Source organism: Columba livia, chromosome 3, assembly GCF_036013475.1.
Source record: "Columba livia isolate bColLiv1 breed racing homer chromosome 3, bColLiv1.pat.W.v2, whole genome shotgun sequence".
Classification (NCBI taxonomy): domain Eukaryota; kingdom Metazoa; phylum Chordata; class Aves; order Columbiformes; family Columbidae; genus Columba; species Columba livia.
Window position 1 is genome coordinate 103779504 of NC_088604.1, and position 20864 is coordinate 103800367.

Below are 20864 nucleotides of genomic sequence, written 5' to 3' on the forward strand. Positions count from 1 at the left end.
CATGTGGAAATGCATAAATGCACCTAAATCAAAAGCCGTTCCTGGATGGAATACTTTTATTTAAGAAAGGAGAACTAAGCCAGGATCGCCACAGCTAAGGAAATGGCTGCTTTCTCTCAGTATTTGCAAGTTCCTATGACATAACAGCTGTACATTAATGCAGTGAAGATCTCTCTAGATATATTGGGATGGGAGGGGGTGTGTGGGTAGTTTCATTTTTATTATTATTTTACCTTAATCTTATTCTGGATTTCAGTTTTCAGTTTGTTCTTAAGACTTCTTTTCAAGTGTCCCAAGCGTGTTTCAGATGTAGTAATTTATCCAACTAGAAGAAATTATGCTGTTAGTGATAAGAAAAGAGCCAGGCTAAGAAGTCAGCTTAATTCCTCAACAAAATAGGCTCCTCCTTCATAAAGGATGAAGGAGCTTAACCATGGAATTTTCTTATGAGCAGGACAAGCAGGTATGTTTCTAAGACTGAGCAACATTCTTAATTCAAGGTTCTCTATTTGGTTACTTATAAGTTTAGAAAAAGGAAACAGCTAGTTACATAAATAGAATGTGTTCACATAAATCAAAGATACTACAAACGTCTAGATCAAAACTGAATTAACCTTTGCAGGCCATTTTACTTCCAGCGTTCAAGCTTTTTTTTCCAACAAATTAATCACTTTGAATTTAAATAATTTTATTTCTTTCAGTAACTATGGAGAACACAGACCATTTTGAAATACTCTGGTCTTGTAAAGAATAGGGTTTATCTGAACCCTAGGAGGTGGTGGGGAGCGGAGAGGAAAAGAGGACAGGCCTTAATTCACTGCGAGGAGCATTCAGATGCTTTGGTGATCAGATCATATAAACCTTTATGGAACAAGATATTCCAAGAAATGCTGCCAAGATCTTCAAGGGTTTACAATGCTTCAGATGCATTGAATTGTTGTACTAAACGTTAATTGCACTAGAAGAACATACTATTGTTGATATTTCTATAAAAGAAGTAAGCCCTATCTTACAGGTACTAGAAGAACCCTGAGAGTCTTGATTTTTTTTCCCTTGTAAGAAGGACTGTACATTCTATCAACATTTTACATCTCTCACACTGGACAGTATTTCTGTTTCTCAAGTAATAAGGAATCAGTCATGCAAGTTTTTGATCCAGAAAAGTCCTGCCCTTATCACTGTAGAAGATGCCAGGTGGCATTTCAGGGAACGAGTTCTAGGGAAGTCTATATCTAGCAGAAAGAGGGTACATCAGCACGAACTGAAAACTGCAAATCAGAAGGTAGGAAACCGTAACAAACTCCCTCATTGACCTTCTGTCAATACAAGACCTTTGCAACCACCAATAGATTATCCACTAAAATAAAACATCCTACTTCCCATGACCTCTTCCCTCACACAATACACCTCTGACTAACATCTGGGTTTTTTTGGAAGTGCATTATTTGCTTCCTATCTTTACCCACGGGCTGTAAAGAGAAGTTAGAGAAAAGAGGGCATCTGTCCCAATGGAGAACAGACTGCAATGTCTAAGCACTCAGAAGACACAGGATAACTTCAATGCCGAATATCCACCTTTGCAAAATCCATGTCACACTGGGCAGGAAAAAGCTACTTACTTGTCTCAAAAAAAAAAAAAGCCCAAACTATGGACTTAAAAAGGAATCAAGAAGGAAATGAGTCATGGGGAAAATTTCAGGGAAATTTCACATGAAAAGGAAACCCATGAGCAATTTCATAGAATTTTCCATGCTCAGTTGCCATCCCCCCTTTCATTTTTCTTTCCCAGAGGCTTGATGAAAGAGGACAGGCCTCAAAATATTTGCATTTATCCTGCTATTAGAGGGAGAACAAAACAGAGAATAGACCACAGTATGCTCTGATGCCCTGAAGATTTCTCTGTTGCATCCCTTTATTCATGGAATATAAAAAAAAAACGTGTTGGGTCAAGAACTGGCATCAACCAATTTAAAAACTACGAATCAGATTGCCAAAATATCCAAACACATTAAATAACCACTCCACTTCCAGTTTTCAGACATGCTGTCAGGAAATGAATGGTTTCTTTCTTGTCCTACGTCAGACGGGCAGGTGGAAAATTCCCAAGCACGTTCTTCTCGTGGCTATGTTCTCAATCAGCTGGAAAGAAAATGTGTCAAAGTCCCAATAAGGCCATTTGAATTTATGTCTAAGTTCCCTCCCTGACACTGAGTGAGCCTTCTGTCTTTGCTCCTGCACTAGAGAAACCAAATACTTGGGATTGTTTATACACAGAACGGGAAAAAAAAGTCTCTATAGATGAAGAGAGGTCCTCAATACCTCTATTGGTCAATTGGTTTTACTTAAGCAAATTATCTTCTTTCCTCTGTAAATATCTTAACTCACCACCTAATTAAATAAAGGAAAGCAAGCTGTGTTGCTGTTCCAGGTCAACATACTTTTTTATGAAGAGCACAACAGTTTGGAGAACAGATGGAAACATCAGCTGGCAGCTCTATAGGACTCAGATCTTCCCAGCTACTCAGAAGACTGAGGCACAGTGCTCTGCTCGATGCATTTGCCAGTTCACATGCTTACAGCCTTCGCAGCTTCTAAACAGCACTCAGATTCAATCTGGATTCTGAACAGCACTCAAGCAAAGGCTTTCTCGAGAAATGTTTACCACAAATAGAGTCTTCAGGGTAAACTGTTCGAATTAATTCAGAACAAGAAAAATTGCGTCCTCATGCAAAACATTTGTTTCCAGGAGACTCACAAAGGGATTCTGCTACTGAAATTACATTGTGTTTGTCTCTACAACAAGTATGGTTTTCCAGTCATTTTCTAAAGAGACATTGCCTGGCCTCGATGAATCAAGTTTTCTAGCATTTGCACTTTCCAAAATAAAAACCACAGAAACTATATTAGCAATCAAAACAGAAGGAGAAGCACAGGAACTAACAAGCTCTTTTCTTATACAGATGTGGTCCTCAGATTCCAGACTATGTCTCAGTTTGGGTAGCTGTTCCCGCTGGTTTGGGAATTCCAGTCTCACAGTCACTGACCTGGAAATACTTCACAGATACTTGCCCCTTGGGGAAACATTCTGGGGAGGTGACAAGTCCCACCATGACTCACACGGGTAGAAATGGTTTCAAAGAATGAATTATTAGCTCTTTGAATGTGTCATGGCACAGTTCATACATAGTCATTACATTATACAGGTCAATCGTGTAGATCTGACAGATCAAAAGGCAGCAATCTCGCAGAGTTTGAATGCATGAACTCAAGCAGCAAAGCTTCCTCTAGTAAAAGCACCCATGAAGAAATTGTTCTTTCCTATCACACATATAAACATGATTAAGTTCAATGACTTGTTGATATAAAACACTTTTGGAAAAAATCCCAAACACTCTTTAAGGTCTCACAATAATGAATTCATTGTAACTCCAATTATTTCAACTAAAATAAGAATGACCTGTAGAAAACAGCAGCACATGTGATTTAAGACAGACGAGCTGCAGCCAGCCACTAGCATTCCATAAGTCAAAGGAATGGCCTTGTGAACTCAGTTAATGGTTGCCACACACATCTGTTATAGAAGAAACCCAAACAGCTGTTCTGTAGCTGCAGGTAACATCCTGATTATTGCTCTAAAAAACCCTGCTTCCTTTCCCTCTTGCTGTCATTCATCCTGGTTTCTGATCCTGTTTCTCAGCAGTGGTCTTTGGCCCTTCAGCTCTATTAACTCGTTCTGCCAGCACAGCCTTTGTTTCTAACCCCACCTCTGGTCTGCTAAACACTGATTCCTGGATGTCACCACTTACCAAAGCCCCTCAACCCCACTTAGTACTTCTGACCGTGTCACTGAAGCCAAAGGAGGAACAAACAGGCACGGATCAGAGAACCTCTAGCCCAAGATCACTCTCTGGAGCTTGTATCCCCTGGCTCCCCAGCTCTTTGTAACAGTATTTCACTCCAGTCCGTCTTATAGTACAGAATCTATCCACTCATGCCCCAATTAAGATTCCTCACTAACAAGAGTGGCAATTAGCATCAGCCCACTTGATACTCTAGAAACAAGAATAACAGCCGAGCATCATCAAGGAGCCAGCAGTTGCCCTAGAATTTCTTGCATTCTTAACAGATGAGGAATAAAACTGTAACAGTCAGATAAAAAGTATATGCTTTACAGTACGTGTTCCCTAGCATTTTTGTTATGGCATCTACTCTGAATTAGATCAGAGGCTGAAAAGGAGTCTGGTTTATTTTGTGGATTCTTTGGGAAATTTTGTTATTATTCTGGGACAGGGAAGGAAGGGAACATTTACAAAAACCTGGCAAGAAGTGGCAACACCCACTTTTCCTTTGTTATTTTGGCCCCCATCGCTGATATTTTTGGATTTTCATTCTGGAAAAAGGAGAAAGATGAGGAATTGTCTGAAGGAGTGTTTGCTGGGCTGCTTGCCCTCAGAAAATTGGAAAGTTGCCCAGGCTGAAGAAAGAAAGGATTCTATAAACTCAGATCTGACTTGTGTTTAACATAACAACATTTATGCAGAATGAATATTTACAGTGTCTTGACCTAAGAGACTTTGTTATCTTGTATGGTGTTGAAAAAAGAAATGACCAGTGGAAAAAACTCAGGAATTGCCAAACTGAATCAGCAGTAGTCCACCCACTCATCCTGTCTAACAGCGTCTTGAACGATGTTCTTCATCAGAAGGTGCAGGAAGAAAGCCTGCACTAGGCAGTGATGGCAAGTTTATTCTTAGCCTCTGTTAACATTTATCTTAAGCCATAAAATACATGGGCTTATATCCTTCTCAATGTTACTCATTCATTAGCAGGCTGATCTTGTCTTCTATATAAACAGACCTAAACCCTTTGTTCTATCAGCAATCGTTAAAGCCTTCTTCACTGTTGCTGAGTATTCAAATCTACAAAGGAAAAGGATTGGCAGCAACCAGACAACTTGTCCATTTGAGCAAAAAAGGTTCAGATCCCACCCTCAGTCTCACTCAACTATATCACAACAGGTCATCACTTGGAAGTGAGATGATTAAAAGCCTGTAACCTTCTTAATGTCAAACCACCAGTGATTCTCATCACCACAATCTACCCCCTCCTGAAATCTTTAAACTAAAAATTTAGAAGTCTAAGCTCTGTATCTTGTTCTAAGAAGAAGTTTCCATTTTGTGGAATATCTTACTAGAAAGCATTGTTAGCTGTGAAGAGCACCTCAGATTGTGTAAAACAACTTAAAGGCTTCATGGAACACAATATTGAAGAGGAAGAAAGTAGTAACAAGAAAATTAGATCTTATGTCTGGAGTTTGTTCAGACAGGCATTGCAGAGCAAGGGACCCTCTTGAGAAGCTGTCTCTCCAAGCCAGGAAGATCTCATTGAGCTAACCAGACATCCAGGGTGCCAACTACTAAGATTTAATCAGCCTTTAACTGTTGGAAGAAGTTGCAATTCTGCTGCAGCAACAGCAGGATAGGAACTGGGAAAGGAAGGACACAGCCATATTAACAAGCACAGCTGGCATGACCTTCAAAGAACAGCTGGGAGCCACCAGCTTGGACAGTAGAACCAGTATGAAGAGTCATGTGAAAACATCAAGTTTTCAGTTACTCCTTGTAAAAAATTTATCTGTAATCTTACACAGCCTACATTGCTCTCTAACACCACAGGTGTGTAAAGAAGAGGAAAGAAAGATGCCAACTGCATAAGTCTAGTCTAACAAAACAAAAATATGTATTCCTGTTGCCCGCGTTATTTATAGTACAATTTATTCATCATCACCACAGACTATGAAATGTCTGAGCAACTTCCAGAGCACAGAGGGATTTTTTTCCCCTCTAAAATATGAAGACTATAAGAAACACAACCGACAATCATTATTTGATACAATAACAATGCAACACTATGATTCGCTTGCATTAAGTCTGTCATTAGCTTTAAATAGAAAATGCAGCTAATAATTTCAAAACTAAAAATAGAAAGATACACGATGTGATCCTGTGTGATTTACTCCTGATTTGAATATATTATGCTGTCTTTCAAATGTTTTTGTAGGTGCTTATCAGCTTTGCTATTTTTGATTTGTTTCCCTCATTTGCTTTATTTTTCTTTTGCTTACAAAGCTAACATCTAATTACAGAATTGCATTCCTAAAATTTTGTATAAAAAAGCACTACATCATGACACCACCACAGTAATGATGCTGATATGAAATGTAGATGCTGAAAATCAAGTGGCAGAGAAGATAACAATGAAATATGTGGGAGCAAATGTACAAAAAAAACCCCACCCTTTATAACAAAAGGAAATAGTACTAAAAGTCTTCTAAAAATGTCAGCTAGAGAAACTCAATAAAGGTCAAGACTCTTCGAAAAGAAGAAGTTAATCAAAGATTTTCTGTATTTACAGTCTCTTGTTCCATTAATTCAGTACAATGTACTCTAGGTTACTTTAAAGCTAAGAAGTGACCTTTATGGCCAACATTCACTGTTCACTATCCCAGAAGTCCCAAGTTTTGCTTGAAGAAGCCAGCCAAATCTCTCGTTTGAATCTACACCTCGCAGGACACAGTGATGTTGGACTCCAAAACAACTACTTAGATGATACAACCTCACCAAGCTGATTACTTTTCACTGTTCTCACATGAACAAAAATAAACAACAGGTGAGGAATGACCCCAGAACTCACTTCAGATATTTTAAACAGCCTTTAATGTTACCCTTCCCACCACTAGCAAATGAAAATAGGTGGGGCAAATATTTTTGTGCCAATAAAAATGTTTCATTTAACAACAAAGCGTGAAATAAGAAGGCCAATTACTATGCACAGGCACATTTTGAAGTCACTGAATTTAGAGCCACTCCAAACTTGTGAAAATTAATAAGTATTTCAAAATGCAAGCATTTTCATTACAAAAATGACAAGCAGGTTTCCATCACCTGATACTGTCATTTTTAAATTTTCTTTACGATGCCATCTCAAAATGAAAGCAAAATCAAGAATGAGATAAATTGGTTTTGATACTATGTATGTTCTTGAAACTTTGTATTTTTTTTTTGCGGCTTAACCACATTTTCCTTTGTTTGAAGTGCTTCTCTCTCTTCTTATAGTGCAAGACCATTGCAAGAGTAGAAACAGGCTATAGCAAAAAGAGTACACGGCAAGGGCTTCTGTCCTTCCTCCCCCAAAAAGAAAACTATTTTCCTATGGTGGCTTAGTTACAACATACATTTAAATTGCTCCAACAGCAACTAAAACTACCACTTTAGTTCTCTATTCACATGCTTTCTAAGACTTCAAAAAGGAAAGGAACCTTATTTCCCAAATAACACCCCTTATTTTGCAACCTACTTTCAACTAAGTAGTTATCTCCTCAGAAGCTGATGGGAGCTTTAAAGGAATAAGGTATCTTCTGTTTTATGGAGAATCATCTTTCCCTGTGAATCACCTATGGGTGATCTCAAACCAATAAAGACCATATGACATTTGCACACCGAAATCCCACAGAATAGCCGCAGTTGGAAGTGGTGTCTGGAGGTCACCTGGTCCTATGCTGCTGCTCAAGCAGGACCACCTACAGCCGGCTCCCCAGGACTGAGTCTAGTCAGCTCGCAAATATCTCTGGAGGAGATTCCATAACCTCCTTGGGCAATCTGCGCCTGCGCTCACTGACCCTCCCAGTAAAAAGTGGTTTCTGATGTGTTTCAGTTCATGCCCATGGTCTCTGGTCCTGTCCCTGGGCACCACTGAGCAGAGCCTGGACCCGTCCTCTTCACACCCTCCCTTCAGGTGTTTAGAGACACCGATCAGATCCCACTCCCCGAGCCTCCTCCAGACTGAACAGCCCCAGCTCTCTCAGCCTTTTTTCACGTGTCAGATCTCCATTCCCTTCATTGCCTTCTGGCCCTTCACTGAACTCTCTCCAGTATCTCTAAAATGTGTTTGTGCAGGGTCTCTACACTAAAAATTCACGGAAGTATCTAGACCAGGGGTGTCAAACTCATTTCCACTGGGGGCCACATCAGCCTCACGGTTGCCTTCAAAGGGACAAATGTAATTTTAGGACTGTATAAATGTAACTACTCCTACATCAGGCACTTTGAAGGCAACCATGAGGCTGATGTGGGCCCCGGTGGAAATGAGTTCGACACCGCCGGTCTAGAGAGTCCTTATTAGCTGGGAGGTGAAGTCCCCAAGTGTCCCTTTAGCTGCTACCCAGGATTTCCACAACAAGGAGAAAGAGAGTTTATAGCTCTCCAAATTCAGCATGAGGGGGTTTCCATCTTTAACCACTAGTAGAATAATTCCTTTGGTTCTGGGTCCTCACTCAAACCAGAATTATTAAGGTCAAATTTTAAGAAACTCTGAATTAGGCAAATGCTTCTGGAAACACCTCCCTATTAGCTGCAATATTGATAGATTATAAAGTCACTTAAAAATTCATCAGTTGTCAGCTCCATTTCAAACATTTTAACCTTCAGGAAGCAAATAAATAAGCTTAAAATGTTGTTTTGCAATATTGCAAGGCTACGAGGAAAAACTAACAGATTAAAAGACAAAACACGAAGATCAAGAAAATAAAGATGACATTTTCATTCTAATCATTGCCAAAAATGAGGGAAACAAGTGAGCCATTTCAAATTTTAAAACTTTTTATAACTTGTATAAAGCCTCAGTAGTTCTTTGTCACCGTATGGCCTAAAATAGTTCAAATTACTTTAGGAAAAAATAAACATATTCCAAAACAAAACAGTTCACTGATTTTCCAACATTTTTCCACATTTTGGTAAGAGGACTCAATACCAAACATCTAGTTAAACCAGAAGACATGAACCACAACTGAAAGATCCTTTTCACTTATATAGCCGTTATTTTTTCATAGTGCTTGTCAAAGCAATTTACAGTAGTCTGCAGTATGCAAAAATGATATAACAGACAGAGTGAGAAGTTATTTGATAAGCATTTCCTAAGACTTCAGAATTTTTAATAACTAACACTGTGGCAAAGAAGAACGAGATTAATGGTGACAGTGCAAGAAATAAAGTAGATCAAGCCATTCTAGTTAACTCAGCACAAATGTTCTGCCATTGCTTCAGGCTTCAGCCTGGCAGCGGCTACAGACACATGTTATCTTCAAACAGCACAAAGACACCCAGACCAATCACTTTCTACATCTCAAAGTGTTGATAAACTGGAAACTTTGAAGGGGTTTGGAAATGGAAAAGCATCAACACAAGTGTAACGAACCGAACAAAGACTTGCAAAACCAGATCTGCACAAGATTGCTCTTACAGGAGTCTCTATCCAAGAAATACAATTAACGTGTATAGCTAAATAGTTTATGACATACTGATTTTAGGTATTTTACTGGAAATACAAAATTTAGAGTAATCTAAAACATGTAACAGCATAATCATAAGCCTTTTTTATTGGTAACAGATTCCAAGTCTCAAATTGGGTTTGACTGCATTAGTCACTAAGGAAAAACGTAATCATTTCCTGACACTTCACCGGAATTCTTACACCAAACTACAACAAAAATAAATAATAATCCCTTTTAGAAAGAATATCAGAAAAGGATCCTCTTCCAGCTGTTCAGGAATGGTAGGGATTTAAAATATTTCAAAATATTTCAAAATGGCTGGCTGCAGTTCAACACAACATAGCTAATGGGACTCATCTATCCATTTTCCCATAACACTTAATGTAGTCAAATAATTTCTCTTTATAACTTTCTATCTCTAGCTTCTGTGTTGTCAGATAATGATATCAAGCATGTAGATGGAAAATTACATTAAGATATATCATAACTGACCCTTTTAAACTAAAAGTAGATTTTTCTGTACATTAAGAACCAGCTCAATTCAGCCGCATGATGGCCTATTAAAGAAGATCTACAACCTGCAATTTTGGTAAAGTCGTTATAAATTTTCATAATGTAATTTAGTCACTTTCTATTATGCAGGACAGGTAACAGAAATATACTTTGTAGTGATAGCATATTTTTCCCCCAAAGTTCTTATTTTAAAATTGCATAGAGGAGTATTATTTCTCACTGGTAGGGAATTCTCCACATTAATTGTATTTGCCATCAGCTATATCCATAAAGATGATTACTGTGTCCTGAATCAAAAGCTGAAGAAAAGACCTAACTGACCATGAGATAAGGCAAACTAGGATGAAACCAAGCTTTGCATCTCATTCAAAATGCATCTCTCCAAGTTACCCACTTGTAAAGATGTCTACCAGTTCATCAAATAAGCTTTGTGTCATTTTAAATATCATGCAAGACTAAGATATATTCAGATCTAATAACTCTTAAGAACATTTTTAGGCTTAACTTCACTGTGAAAGCCAACTAAGATTGAGCAAACCTGTCTATCACCAATTAGACAGTAAAAGTCAATCAATGCACAATGGTTCAGTATTAATTTCTCAGAGGAAAGGCATCATGATCAACATCCTTCATCTCGATTGCAGAATCATCAGACTGAAAGTGAAAAAAGTGGTCCTCAATGGCTAATTCAATTTTCACAAGAGTTACAATAAAGAATATTTCAACATGTGAACTGACAAATTAGAAGATGCAATTCTCCTCTTCTCCTTGGAACAATTACCGTATGCACAATCACGCATATTGTAAACACACGAAGAACTACTTCGTTCTGGACAAAAGCTAGATTTAAGTGAAAGGCATAAAGCAGGATCTGCATATTCACTCAAACTGCAGAATCATTCACGATTGTTAACTGCTTTGTAGAAATACCTTGGAATACTGACAGATTTTTTTTTTAGCCCTGACATGATTAGTGGCCTTGATACTATATTCAGGAACTCATTCTAGTTACTCCTCTTTGGAGTCTGCACTGATCTCTGATATCTATCATTTTGCATACAATAGAACAGATTGCCAGCAAAGCATTGTCTCAGGCTACAGATGAAGTGATTCTGTGAAAGCATGACATACAATAAATAGCTAGTTTCAGCCTCAAAAGTATTCAGGCCAGATACAGCACCACCAGAATTTACACGAGGGAGAACATCGCCTTAAGTAAGGGGTCATCCCCAGCATAATTACAGTTTGCTGCATTCAAAGCTAGAAGATCAAGAGAATTCAGCACCACCCAGCACACTGGTAGGGAACTGTTACCTTCATATTACACTCAAAAAACTACTGGGATACTGAAGCTGCAAAATCAAACATACAGAAATTATAACACACTAGAATGGAGACTGTTTCTTCCTTCCTGGCTGTTTTTTTTCGGTTTTGTTTGGTTGGTTTGGGTTTTTTGTTTGGTTGGTTTGGGTTTTGTTTGTTTCTTTGGTTGGTTTGGGTTTGGTTGGCCTTTTGTTTGTTTCGGAGTGTTTGATAGTTTTTGGGTTTGTTTTGGTTTGGCTTTTTCTCTGTTTTTTGTTCTTCAAACAGGAACCCTGCCTCACCCATCGCACATACTTCGTCATCCAGGGTTAACAGCAAGAAAGCACTTTGCATTTCTTTCTCTCCTTTTTACACTACAGTGCTAAAATTAGCCTAAACCATTGAAATCCTAGGACAAAAACAACCTTTTAAAATTTCTTTTTCCTCCATATTATGCTCACTATACTACTATCTGAAAGTGTTATAAGTCAGTAATTTATTTCCACAACAGATCTTTTTTATATTTTTATTACTCAAGATCTATAGCACAAGGTATATGAATTGTGTCTGTGTAATCTGGAATGTTTCCAGACTATTTTTTTCAGAATATTTGTCAATGTGCACTACATCACAAGCACAATTCACAACTTCTATTAGCTTCAGTTGCAGCTGTGAAAGCCTTGCATTCTCTATTTTATAGGTGTCCAGCTTCAAACCTGACTATTCAACGCAAGGATCATAATTATTGTTAATAACAATGTTGCATATCTTGCTCATCAAGTAAAAAGCAAAACCCAGTTATTCAGAGCGGTATTTAACTAAATAAACCTTCACATTATTATCTTCAATCCTTTATTCAGTTCAGTACACAACACCAAGCATGCGCAACAAGTAAAATGGGTTCTACAGACCACATTCCTTAAATCTTTAAGGCATTCCTAAAACACAAGCCATGCAGAACAGTAAGGTTTTTAAGGGGAAAAAAATCTTACGTGTTACAGACTGTCAATTCAAATGCAGAGATGTCAGGGACATGAAAAAATTTAGGCTATATATCATTTGGTACTTAGGTTTCTGTCGGTATTTTAACGAAACCTAAAATTGTGAGACTAGCGTGAAGAGAATTTTAGGCAACAACAGCTGCTCATCTCTAATAGCAATCATGTAACTTGAGAAATGAAATTGTCATATTTTCAAGGAACAAAAGAAAACACACTGATCTTCATGAGTTTCCAGAAAATAATTATAACTAAAAGCTAGGATATCTTACACAGACTAAGACCTAACATTGCCATATTCAATATTTAAGCTTTCTAAAAACAGCAACAAAAAAAACCAATAATCAAGTAGTTCACATAACCATAACATCTAAGTAGCCCTTCAACCTCTTTACATTAAAAAAGAGCATTATGTAGAAAGGTAATAGACATAACTGTTTCCATATTTGCTACATTTCAGGGTGTATCTGATAGCATCACCACATTATTAGGAAAAAGAGCAAAGGTAATGAAATCAAAAGCTTATGTTTCAAACCATTACAGTAAATCTACATATTCAGTGTACAACTCCTTAAAGCCAGCAGGCTAGACTGGATTAAAGAAAGAGTAAATCCTACCATATCTAATGTTTCACATGCCTGATCCAAGTTCCTTTTAATGTGCACTTCGCTGTTTTCCTCAGAGCAAAATAATGCCTCCTGGTGTTATTAACTGTTCATAAAATAACTGATTTCCAAATACAAAAATTAATATGAACATCCTAAAACGTAACCTATTTTCTTTTTTATATAAATTCTGTCCATCAGGAAGAATCAATGAAAGCAAGCTTATAGGATTTGAAGGTAATAAGGTGTAATGACTCCAACTCTTTTTTCCCCTCCTGTTTGCATTGTGGCCAGAAAGTTTCTTCATTCTACACTTAGAGCAACTTACCTAAGTTAACTTCTTTCTGAAAAAATAAATTGGTGGCTTTTAATAGTGGTTGTGTTTAGAAAAGGCTTACATAGAACTTTCCTAACCTTCTTCTAGAGTAAAAATAGTTAAAGTGTTTTAATTAATTCACTTTTCCTTGACAAATATTTCCTTTACAATGTTTTTAATATAACTCAACATTGGCTGCATCTTTCTTGACAGCTGGTATTTCCTTAACAGAGAATGTCTCAAATGGTTTATGTATAACATTCTTTCTAAAATTTATTTCCCTTCTTTGTAACAAGTCAATACACCATGAAAAAAAAAAAAAGCAGGAATGTTTCATGCCATGTGGGATATAACAGTTCTAGAGTTTTGCTTTAAATCAGTCCAATAATGTTTTGTAGACATATTATTAATGTGGCCGAAGCTTAACATTTGGAAAAAGGAAAAATACTTGCCCACAACTTTGCTTCTTCCCAGACCTCATTCCACCATGAACTTTACTTCCATGTCCTAGCTCTTCAGTACATGTCTGGTGGAAATCTGACAGCTCTTATAGGGTTCAGCATATGGGAGAGATGTTAAGAAGAAAACAATCAGCTAATTAAGAAACAAGAGAATGATGAAACAAGCTACACTGAATAGCTCCCCAATCAGAAATGAAGGTTCTTGATAACGTCACAACAAACATTAAGATCATTCAAGACATAGAAATGGGCAGGAAAGAACACTGTAACCTTTCTCGAGTAAAGGACAGATGTCACAAAAAAACATGTAATTGCTAAGGGTGGGCCAGTCCCCCACACTAACACCACATCCCAAGATCTTAAGCGCTAGGAGACTCACACAAGTTGCAAGCAGAAGAACTAAGGTCCCACATAGAAAAAACCTGGAAATCGGTATCTTTACAGGGTATTGAGGACAAACAAAGGCATTTTCTCTGAAGTCACTAATATATAATCCCTGTAAAGACTGTAAACATTGAGCTAAATGGCTGGAGAGCTACAACAATAACAGCAGTTTTCAAGTGATGAAGAAGCACCTGTTGATAATTTCTCTTTCCTCTTCTCATGTTATAAACATTCATTAAAATATTACTCTTCTGCCAAATCAGATCATTTTCAGTATTGCTGAAAACCTTCATTCTAAAATATTCTGCAGCCTGTGGAACTCCATGTACAACAACATTTTGCAACTACTACTTTCTATTTTTGAGGGTATCTCCTAGCAAACGTACAATTTTGAGACACTTCTAGTAAACATTATCATCTGTACATACATAATACCTTGCACTAAAATCCAAAGCTAGCAGACAGTTTCCTTAAGTTTTAAGGTTTGCTTATTTTACATTTACAAATAATGACATTTCTGAACTTCAGCAAAGCCTGTCCTCAATATGCCTTTTTCAGCTAATTCTGTATTTCAAGATGCAGTGAGAGATGACGGAGACAGGAAATGTAATCTTTCTTCCTAACATGCAAACTCATGTCAGCATTCTACTCACAATGATACCTTCTGTTCTGAAAGCAAGCTTAATTTTGCATGCCCAGTGCTCATGATAATAAATCTATGCATAATATATGCACTGCCAGTTTGTTTAGCAGATTTTTATGGACACCTTACATAAAGCCAAAGAAGAAAAGCCAGCCTCTATTTGCCACTGTCTACATATAAAAGAAACAAGAGACTGAACACAACTGGGCCTGCAGGCAACATGGGAATAACTTAAAGCTTCCCTGAAAAAAGGGAAGGGAGGATTTGCAATAGCCACTTGAGGGGAACAGTGCTGCTGTGGAAGGGTGACAGTCTACCAAGCTGCAAAGGCACAAAGAGCAGGCAGACCATAAGAAAAACATTACTAACATGTGACTGACACAATCAAAGCTTACTAAATCCTCTTAACTTTTCATAACATTCTTTTATTAATTAGAAATAACTGCTATTAGTGTATTTTCAAAGTTATTCTCCTGCACAAGGGCACTATATATCATGTCATATTGTTCTTCAATATACTAGCCTACCGCAATTACTTTAACGGAAAAAACTATAATTTTAGCTTCTTTCCCTTTAGACAAAATAATACGTATTCCTGTGTTATTAACAATCATTTTAGCAATATCCGTATTGTGACCACTCAAGACGCATTTGCTTCTGCTTATGTTTAATTTCCATACTGCCATAAGTACAGAGCCTTTGTCTCAATTTCACACATCAGACATCTCTCAAGGTCCTTCAATGACCTACTGTAATCAGAACACCCAAAAAATATAGCTGTTTAGCCATTAACATCTTTGCAAGCATTTGTCATTCAAAAGCCATTAAGGTTGCAGACAAGATAAACACATAGCTCTTTTACTCACTGTCAAAATCTAAATGAGATGTGTTGTTCAGTTCAAGCATTGTCTTAAAGTGGGTTTGTTTTGGTTTTTTTGTTGCTTAGTTGAGCTGACACTGTTCAACATCTAACCCTGTATCCAAGAGGTGCAAAACTAAACACGTTTCAATATTTAGGAAAGAGACCAAGATCCTTTCTTCAGAGTAGTACTGAGACACAATAAGTAGAATGTCTACATTCACTACAATGTAAGGCAAAAAAAACCCACCCAACACAAACAACTTTCTGTAAAGAAAGTTATTACCAAAAAAAAACCCAACCAACCACTAAGTAAATTTTGGAAACTGGGATCTAAAGATACAAACGTTTACAACAAAACAATGACGTATCCAGTTTGTAATGAATAGTAGACCCATGCAAGCACTGGAAATACTGGACAACTGTCAGGATTTTATGTAAAACTTGGTATTCAAGTGAAAATTTAAACCCAATGTTCCTAATAAAAGAGCACAATTCTCTGACCAAAGCCCTAATTTTGGGAGAGACACACCCCTTGTCACTTTTAGTGGTTAGAAATAGATGAGTCTGCAAAACACTTTCTGTAAATCAGACTGATGCATAAGTATTTTTGAAGGAAACTCTAGTGCAAAAATCTATGCTCTTGTGGAGAGAGCACAAAACACAGTAAGACTGATCCTTGTCTAAAATGGTCTATACCCAAAGTTCAGAAAGATCAAGCATACCCAGAACATTACATTTCATGTTCCTAAACAGTCCACCGTTATTTAAGAGATTAAACCAAACCCAGCAGCCTCTTTCCAAATGTGAAATGCACGCCATTCCCAAGAACATTAATTACACTGCCAGCAACCTGATTATGTGTATCTTTTTCACCTGTCCTAAGGACAGATCTAGTGACCCAGATCAGAGGTCTTGAAAGAAATTGCTAAAACTGTTTTCTTTTTAAGGGAATTCACTAGTGAAGTTGAAAGATCTAGTGGTGTTTTCACACTGAAGACAGAAGAGAGAAGACCAGAAGAACATACTGTCTATGCAGGAGGCTGAAAGGAAACCTTACCTTACAGATGCTACAAATCAGCTCAATAACTTTCGCATGAGTATATTACCTCACTCTTTCTGAAATATAGTACTCAAGAGAAAGAGGTTTTCTATAGGTGAAGAGTTTTAAACAGGTAAATATTTCTGTATGTTCTGGTCTTCGAGAAGTCTTTTGCAGGACATCGTGATGACTGAAGCACGTGGCTCCGAGGTCCAGTTGATACATAACCTAAAACATTTACACAGCAGAACTAGGAACAAGCTCCAAGTTCTGACCGTAACGGGAGTCTGGAAGGCAGTTTGGTTCCCTTTGAAATGTTAACTTTCAAAGATCATCATGCAGTCACCACTGTCTCCTGGCTTTACCTTACTAGAAGAGTTAAAAGTTGTTTTTCAATAAGTACAACATGTGTAGCTGCTATTCAGTAAGCTGAACGCTTGAGAAATACCTGCTGTCCCACCTGAGTTCTGGGTAAGAGTTGGTCCTGTTCATGAGAAAAATCATTGTGTGAAATTAACACGTCTTTGTTCCACTGAAGTTTCTTGAAAGCAATAGCACAAGCTGCAGCAATTAGAAAAAAGGTAAGCTTTACCACCCATTGGTAAGTTTACTATTGCTATAGTATTTCCAGCTCTGTCAAAACTAACATCCATTACATTGTAGCAGACCATAAAAAAAACACAGTAACAAACATGATTTTGAAAACAAATTGAACTGATCAGCCGAACAGAGGTTTGATTGCTCTAAGACCAAGTATCAAAAACTAGAACGCTCTAGTCCTTCTAGCATCTGAATAATAAAATAAAGCATCCAAAAAACTAAGCCAGACTTCTCATAGTTCCATGTCCAAACTAGGACAGTATTTCTTTTCTACATGGTTTTCACCAAAGAAACGGTGCATCCAAGCTAACCAGCACATCTCATGTAAAAACACTGCACTCCATATAAAGGAAATCCACATGACTCATCTCCCTTTTGTGACATTTGTCCTCACCTTTTTCTGTGAAAGCAAACTACTCTACCTGTGAACAGTAGAAATGGTCTGTCTGAAGAGAGGTCTGCTCAGAGATTGACTCCCTTGCTCTCTGAACACTTTGCCAACTGGAAAACTTTCTGAGTACAGCAAAGACCTTTCTTCCTGCATTTGGTTAAAAACAGAGATGTAAAATTTGTAACAGATTTTTTTGTGTTTGGTTGGTTGTTGGCAGAGGGGGGAATTGTTTTGGTTTTTATTTGTTTGGTTTGGGTTTTGATGCTGTTTTGATTTTTTAAAAAGTATTTTTCTAGAAATTGAAATGACCAAATGTTTAACAGTAATTCAGGGAGTTATACTGGCCACCTGACAGATTCAACTCAGACTCATTCCCACTTCTATTTCAGAATTCATACAGTGTTGAACATGCTCTAGACAAAGCTTAACACTTGCTATATGTCTCTTTACAACTTCAACTTACCAACTGAAAATGGTAACTATCCCCTGCCTAACGAAGTACAAGATGACCAATGAGAACTACAGTAATCTCCAAAATGACACTTGTGTGGAAGTCCGGAAGAACAGCAAGTATTTTGCTTTGGTTTGATGTCGTAACTTAGCTGCTTGATGAGTAGAATTCACAGTTTCTTTCTGCACAGGTACGTTTCAAATTTCAGAAGCACAGCACAAAGTGCTTTCAGAGGTATTTATTACAAAGAGAATAATAGTATCAGCTCATATTTGAGCCAGGCTATACACTTTTTTGCAAATAAATTGTAAAAACACTTCAAAAGCATTAATCAGATTAAAAACCTTCATTTCTGCACACATTTTTCTACACAAGTTCAATCACATTAGAGAACATATTTTTTAAAATATGGCTTCAGCTAATTTTAAACATCGTTGGAAAAGTTTGGCCTACACTGATTGAAATCTATATTTAAATGAAAGGAAAATTTAACCACAGAAACTGTGCTCATTTTAGAAAAACAAGCATATCACTGCCAAAGTGCTGTCTTAAGTTTAGATTGCTGTCTGACTAAAACATTATAATTACGAGAAACTAAAAAGGATTCCTAAATGTTTCAAGATGAAACAGCCATTGGGTAATTTGCAAGATATGCAATTATCTTCTGAATTCGAACACACAATGCTAATACTTGACCTGAACAAATGCAGGCTGCAGATCATTGCTTGTGTGGAGATCGGGGAAAATCAATGTTAAAAAATCAATGCCAACACTAGATAAGAGTAACCATAATGAAACCTAAGAGCAAAATTACCAAGTGATGTGCAATTAATTACTTAGACAAATAATTTTCTTTGAGAAAATAAAATGGGTTTGGATCTTATCTACAGTTTCTGTTGCTCCAGGAGCTGATTAAGCTGAACAGATGATTCTCAGCACTTTTATCACTGTTAAGACTGCATCAACAGCCACATGAGACATTTCACACAAGCCCTCATGTGTAGCAAGAAGGTAAAATTTTTACCTTCTAACAGCAGAGAGGACATTCCTAAAAGATTTGAAGGTCATAGAGCATATTTTCTCGTATTCCACAATTAACATTTATATTTGGGTGGAATCATCATCATACTGACCATTCAAAACTTAAAAGGAAACAAAAATAATCACACTAACCTTAGGTTTGTGTGTTCATTCACATACAACATAACAAATACCAGTTACTCTGAACAGTCAGTTAAATCCTGATCTGCAACAACTATTACCAGTTTGATTCAATTATCAGATTTCAGTAAATCAAAGTAAGTCCATTCCTGTTTAAAAAAAAATCACAATTGTGTGTACTTGTCAGTACCAGCACTGCCCGTTATTGTCTTTGGTTTAGCAAGAGAAATGAACAGCTTGGTTATGTTCTATTTCTTGTTCTCCTGTAAAAGCCTGGGTGTTTGGTTATATTTTGACTTTTCTGACTATAACCAGCCACGTCATTTCACTAATCTGGTGAAGGAGTACAAAACAATTTATCATTCATCGATGAAAGCCCTCAGGAACAGTGAGTATGTCTGAGGAACAGTAGTTTATAGGAATACTTCCACAATTCAAACACTAATTTTATAAAAGATTAGAGCATTTTCAAGGAAAATGAATTATCTTTCTACATGCAATGTACGGTGATACACATAACAGCTTCATATAGGCACATTAGGCAATCTATTCATTTAGCCTTAATGGCACCTCTGAAGCTGCTACCAAAAGAGGAGAGCTAATAGATATTTTTCTTTCAATACAAGATATGCTGCGTGCCTTAAAGAAAAACAAAACCACCATAAGCTCTATGAGAAAGCACTTGAGTTTAAGCTATACCTTTCAGAACCACTGGAATGAAAGCAATACCTGTTCCCTTGATACCTGAAATAAAATAAATAGCAGGTATTATACCAAAGGATGTCCAAAAAAAAAAAAAATCAAAACCTCAAAAGTGACAGGAGTTTTAGTATCACAAATTCAACGTCTTGAAAAGTCATGTTTAAAAGCAGCAAGACTAAAAACAGTTTTGTTTCAAGGAATTCCAAGGGCAGGGCAGGGGGAACCACACACACACACAACCCTGAAAAACTAAGCCTGCTGTCAAATTAAATTGATTATTCAAACTCCTGAAAGGATAGTGTGTGAATCTAGTAGAGCAATTAATTCTGTATTAATGAGTAAAGACTCCTCCAGTTTTGAACCCGTAAGCATGCAAGAAACCTTGATAAAAACAAATCAAATTCAAGAAATTAAGTTTTTTATGGCAAAACAAGTTCAGAAGCAAACCAGTTCAGCTAAGAGAAAAATACTAGGAAAAATAGACATTTTGTCTACATTTCAAGAAGCCTCCTAACACTGCTATCCCACATCTCACTGTGCCCTGCAGTAGCAACAACAAACTATCATGCAGAATTGTTTTTCAGGAGCAATTTACTTCTTGGTCTGGTCAACAAAAAGTCACATAAAACCAAACTGCAAGCCTCTGCACACATTCAGCAGGAATCTGTTTCAAAAAGGTTACATTTTCCCCACTCCTAGCGCTGACCAAACACTGCATACGGAACACAAACAAGCCAGCTCATCTCAGTCTATAGGTAATAAAAACATTAATCCAGATTATGGAACTCAGCACCAGATACAGAACATGAGGAATCTTTTCTGTGTGTTCTCAGCATCACAACCTGAAGAAACAAAAGAACAAGGAAGGGGCAACCTTTAGCAAGACTGTAAGTGGACAACAGGAGAATGAAATAAGGAAAGAAAGGAGGACAGAAAAACACAAATACATGATGACCAGGTAGGAGGAAAGGATAAACTGAGGCACAGACACTGCATTTCCCAAGAAGATGGAAGATTAAGCCAACAAAAGGAAAAAGGTGGGTTTTGGCAAAGCAGAGGTGGAAGGAGTGAGAGGCAGCAGCACACTGAAGGACAGGTGACAAGAAAG

The 20864-nt window shown here is 37.3% G+C and overlaps 1 protein-coding gene across 3 annotated transcripts in view; it reads right to left on the minus strand.

Annotated features, from left to right (window-relative positions):
- LCLAT1 (lysocardiolipin acyltransferase 1) overlaps window positions 1-20864 on the minus strand; it is a 128105-nt gene that overhangs the window by 104902 nt on the left and 2339 nt on the right. The window contains exon 3 of one of the 3 annotated variants that reach the window (XM_065058657.1): window positions 234-325. The exons of the other annotated variants lie outside the window; for them this stretch is intronic. The gene's annotated coding sequence lies outside the window, so the exon portion shown is untranslated. The remainder of the gene's footprint in view (window positions 1-233; window positions 326-20864) is intronic. 3 annotated transcript variants of the gene reach the window in all.